Raw genomic sequence first — 6005 nt, forward strand, 5'->3', positions numbered from 1 at the left:
AGAAACGGTCGACAGCATATTGAACATGTTTTGCGCCAGCCGCATGCCAGTTAATACCCCAATATTGTTTTGACTGATGCTTTTTATGCGGTTTTCGGCCTCAGGTCAATTAAAAACCGGTGTGAATGATGCTTTGTATGCGGTTTTTGGCCTCAGGAAAATTCGATGTTTCCCATCCGATGTGACATAACCTTGCCGGCCGCTGTGACCGAGCGGTTCTAGGCACTTAAGTCCGGATTCACGAGGCTGCTACGGTCGCAGGTTCGAATCCTGCCTCGAGTATGGGTGTGTGCGATGTCCTTAGGTTAGTTAGGCTTACGTAGTTCTATGTCTAGGGGACTGATGACCTCAGATGTTAAGTCCCATAGTGCCTAGAGCCATTTGAACAATTTGATATGACCTTGCCGTGGTGGATGGGATTACATAAGCACCCATGCACACTGAGTAGTGCAGTTTGTTTAACGTCAAACGTACACCTTACGCATTGTTTATGATTCATTTGTTATTTGTAGTCGACCACTATTATTAAATTATGACGGTTACAGCGCCATCTATTGCTACGTTTTGTAACTATTTATTTTTCTTCAGCCATACGTTTACCCCCTTCTCCGATAATATTTCGTTGCAACTTGACGTCATTCTGAACAATGGTGTTATTTCTACCGCGATTTGAAAGTTTAACTTTAGACATAACAACCCCGTAGTTTGTAATTCATTCTGTATTGCTATATCGAACGTAATTTGATAATATTTTTTTAATAAATGGCTTTTTGGGTTTGTTCAGAGGTAGGGGTCCCATAGAACCCGCTGGCGTGAAGGGGGCGTGGCATGTTTGCCGCGAGTGCCGTTGAGGCAGGCCTTGAAGCAGCATGGATAGCGCAGATCCGTGGGCCAACGAGACGGCTGTTCGTTCTGCCGTCCGTGTGACTTCCATATTGGTCTGGCTGGGCATGCTCCAGGAACGAGAGACGTACACTGGAAACCAGAGTGGACACATTATTCCTTTGAAATCAGAATGAAATCCACATCTTTAGCTGCTTGCAAGCGTTGATAAATATCAACGGGGACAGTTGAAAATGTGTGCACCAACCGAGAGTCAAACCAGCGTCTCATGCTTACATGGCAGACGCTCTATTCGTCTGGGTCACCGAGGACATAGAGGATAGTGCGACAGCAGGGAGTTATCTCTGTAACGCTCCACGTGAGACCCACATTCCCAACTTACTGTACACACACTACATATTTTTTAGTGCCCCTGCCCACTATACTCATTACTCATTACTCGCGGCAGTCATCTCCCGAGTCCCGTAAGAGTTCGGCTAATGTGAATGCATCCGCACTGAAGACGATCATTGACCGATAAGCTTTATCTACATGAAGATGGTATCTGTTCTTTCGGGCATGTCATAGATAAGCCTTACCGGCCAATGATCTACTTCAGTGCGGGTGCACTTATATTGCCCGAACTCTTACTGGAATCCATAGATTGACAGCCGCGAGTAATGAGTATAGTGGGCCCTCGATGGCTCTGACGGATAGAGCGTCTGCCATGTAAGCGGGAGATCCCAGGTTGAAGTCTCGGTCGGGGCAACATTTTCAACTGTCCCTGTTGATACTTCTCAACGCCTGTAAGCAGCTATCATAGCAATTTCATTCTTAGAGAGCTGCAAGATCACCAATTGTCTGTTCTTTCGGACATGTCCGGAAGAACAGATACCATCTTTATGTGTTGTTGTTGTTGTGGTCTTCAGTCCTGAGACTGGTTTGATGCAGCTCTCAATGCTACTCTATCCTGCGCAAGCTTCTTCATCTCCCAGTACCTACTGCAACCTACATCCTTCAGAATCTGCTTTGTGTATTCATCTCTTGCTTTCCCTCTACGATTTTTACCCTCCACGCTGCCCTCCAATACTAAATTGGTGATACCTTGCTGCCTCAGAACATGTCCTACCAACCGATCCCTTCTTCTAGTCAAGTTGTACCACAAACTTCTCTTCTCCCCAATCCTATTCAACACCTCCTCATTACTTATGTGATCTACCCATCTAATCTTCAGCATTCTTCTGTAGCACCACATTTCGAAAGCTTCTATTCTCTTCTTGTCTAAACTATTTATCGTCCATGTTTCACTTCCATACATGGCTACACTCCATACAAATACTTTCAGAAACGACTTCCTGACACTTAAATCTATACTCGATGTTAACTAATTTCTCTTCTTCAGAAAGGCTTTCCTTGCCATTGCCAGTCTACATTTTATATCCTCTCTACTTCGACCATCATCAGTTATTTTGCTCCCCAAATAGCAAAACTCCTTTACTACTTTAAGTGTCTCATTTCCTAGTCTAATTCCTTCAGCATCACCCAAATTAATTCGACTACATTCCATTATCCCCGTTTTGCTTTTGTTGATGTTCATCTTATATCCTCCCTTCAAGACACTATCCATTCCGTTCAACTGCTCTTCCAAGTCCTTTGCTGTCTCTGACAGAATTACAATGTCATCGGCGAACCTCAAAGTTTTTATTTCTTCTCCATGGAATTTAATACCTACTCCAAATTTTTCTTTAGTTTGCTTCACTGCTTGCTCAATATACAGATTGAATAACATCGGGGAGAGGCTACAACCCTGTCTCACTCCCTTCCCAACCACTGCTTCCCTTTCATGCCCCTCAATTCTTATAACTGCAATTTGGTATCTATACAAATTGTAAATAGCCTTTCGCTCCCTGTATTTTACCCATGCTACCTTCAGAATTTGAAAGAGAGTCTTCCAGTCAACATTGTCAAAAGCTTTCTCTAAGTCTACAAATGCTAGAAACGTAGGTTTGCCTTTCCTTAATCTTTATATACATACATTATTCCTTTCGTCGTCCAGGTCTAGAGGCGAGCGGTGGGTCGTCCTCATCCAATTGTTTCCTGGCGTTACAAGTTTTTCACTGTTTGGCATCGCATAGCTGCTTCCTTTGCTCAGTGTGCCACTTTTAGTTAGTCGCTTCGGTGCCGAGACGACGCGACATTCGCAACGACTGTTCTTCCTCCCAGCTGTGAGCGTCATAAGTGTGACTGGTTCGCTTCCTGCGCGTGTTTGTATCGTGCTGCTTCTGGGCTCTGAGCACTATGGGACTTAACATCTGTGGTCATCAGTCCCCTAGAACTTAGAACTACTTAAACCTAACTAACCTAAGGACATCACACACATCCATGCCCGAGGCAGGATTCGAACCTGCGACCGTAGCGGTCTTGCGGTTCCAGACTGCAGCGCCTTTAACGGCACGGCCACTTCGGCCGGCAAGAGCGTATAGCTCGTATCAGAACATAACAGCATACGTTTGGTAATTGTCATAGAGTTCTGATTTGATTGTCTGTTTTAAATTATTGGAGTTTTGTAAATTTCTTCTATGTTCAGTGTCATTAATCATGACGTCCAAAACATTTTTCATGCCCAGTAAGTTTTGTACTAAATCGCCAAGTCGCTTTCTTTAGTGGTTTTGAAGCCGCAAGCTTATGCACCTCCCCGAGGTAGATCTTGTTGATTGTATTTTTGCCTGTTACATTGCAACCCAAGATCGTATTTACATAGGTGAGGTTCATCAGCCAACCGTTCACACCTTGCTTCCACCTACGTCTTCCAGCCCTCACGATGGGTAAGTATTTACCGTTTCCGCCTCGTAACGCGATTTGAAGCAGAATCTCCGTTGGCTGCTGAACTTCTTTAATATCAGGCGTAAGTGGGGACGCTTGCCTTTGCCTGTTACCTTATTATCATGTAGAGACATTTCACAGTTTTGTTTGTCTACGCTGTCAGCTTGCAATCTGATGAGTTACTCGTTTCGCTTAAATATTACTTCTCTGTTTATCAGGTTGTCACTGTACATTTCTGCCTTGGGGCGTGTGCCCACTTGTTCTTTAAAAAAGGAGGAGTGTGGTGAGCAGCGTGTCAGGACTTCCGTCAGTAATTTCGTGTCCGTTCGTCCGGATGACTCTATCCAACGGATGGCTGGTTCGTATCAAGCAGGTTTAATTGTTTTTTGTTTTCTTTTAAGAAACTAGTTTTTAAGTAAATGTGGGTTATATGTTGTATTTTAGCCAAACACATTCTAAATAGCTTCGTGGCCCACCTATTCGAAAAGAGATTTTTCAGTAACTTCAATCGCTGAAATATTGTCTTGTTTCTTTTACTGAAATTTGCAGTAAATTTTTCAACAATAGTAACCAATGGCACACAAGATATATACACTTTCGGAAAGACAATAGCATTTCTTGTAAATTTAAACTTTCATACACCACGTTACCTGAGAGCAAGTATTTGAATCAACACTATTATCTTTTGTTATTTGATTTCACCGAAATATTTGATAACATTGCTGATCGATTATCAGTGATGGTTCTCAATTTTCTTTTATATAATTCAACAGTTTTTGTTAACAAATCAAGGTCCTGTTGACCTAATTGGTAAAGTTATTTTTCCTAAAAAGTGTTAATAAATATCTTGATACGAATAATGTTCAATCCTTATTTGGCCCGGTCCTTCGACTCCCAGACAACCTCACGCCAGTAGTGCGTACCACATGCTCCTTGTACATTACTAAAACCTCAATTACATGTAGCCGAATATTCGTTACCTCTAACACTGCACCTTACAGCACAGCATGGTACTACTACAGTGCAGCCTATTATTTTAACTGATTTATAGAATAACGGTGCTTGTGCAGTAACTGATATAATCAAGATTTTCCCAGTAAACGCCACAGAAGAGCTCGCCTAACGAAACAGACAGTGGGTAGCAGTTTAAAGGTGTTCTAAATTTGGTTTTCATATTAGTTACTTACAGCTAGTTTAACTGGTAACTTCAGCGAAGTGTGCTGAATTGTCGTAGCTTCACAGCGAGGCATATCCGATAATATGCACCACACCTACAGGTGGCTTGCGGAGTATGGATGTAGATGTAGATGTAGATGTTGATGTTTGGTTCGTGGGGCGCTTAACTGCGCGGTTTTCAGCGCCCGTACAAATTCCCAACCTTCCTCAGTCCAATCTCGCCACTTTCATAACTGATGAAGAAATGATTACAACACAAACACCCAATCATCTCGATGCAGGTAAAAATCCATGACCCGCCGGGAATCGAACCTGGGACCCCGTGCTCTGGAAGTGAGAACGCGACCACGAGACCACGAGACGCGGACTGTGTATTCCATCAATACGTATTTGCCAAATTTTGCTCAGTTTGACGTTCGCTAGCCTGCTATAACTTTATTATAAGTTACATCTGCATTCTGTACTGAGAATTTCTCTCGTTTCGTCATATTTTGGAGGACAGAGTAACGGCACGATTACAACTTCCTGACCAGCAGTGCAATATTAGCCTGAGCCCACAGACAACGACTACTACCGACTTATGATTGCATGTGTTCGAAATTACGCGCTAGATATGAGTCAATGATTTTCCTCAGAAACGTCCTTACACATCTTAGGTATGCAACAGTACCTAACGTGATATATACAGTGAGGGAACGATATCTGTAGAGGGTTTTTCTAGGTCTATAACATTATAGAGCACTGCCATGTTGTAGTAGGACTGCATGATAGCATAAATTAATATGTCTTTAAAAATACCTATGGGGAATATACCGACGTTTGTTCAGGAGAAAAGCGGAACTTAGAAATGTAACGGGAAGCTTCAGGGAATGCAGTACTGTTATATCTCGAGATACGATTTCCCTGTAATAATATTTCTTAGAGAAATAGTGGACAAAAATAGCTTGTTTCTTGTCAAATAATAAAAAAAAGATGAGGGCGCTAAAATTGACTTTAAAGAGAGATAGTTTAAACCTTAAGCATTAAACATTTAGTCAATTAAAAGTTGACTTCCTTGGTAATTTCAGGTTACATAGGAATTAGTCAAGAAACCTGATGCACTGTATCTGAACAACTTTAAATTAAACACGGCTCTCATGGGACAGGTGTACATGCTCCTTAAAACACTGATAATTCAGAAAAAA

This window comes from Schistocerca serialis, chromosome 4, assembly GCF_023864345.2.
Source record: "Schistocerca serialis cubense isolate TAMUIC-IGC-003099 chromosome 4, iqSchSeri2.2, whole genome shotgun sequence".
Classification (NCBI taxonomy): Eukaryota; Metazoa; Arthropoda; class Insecta; order Orthoptera; family Acrididae; genus Schistocerca; species Schistocerca serialis.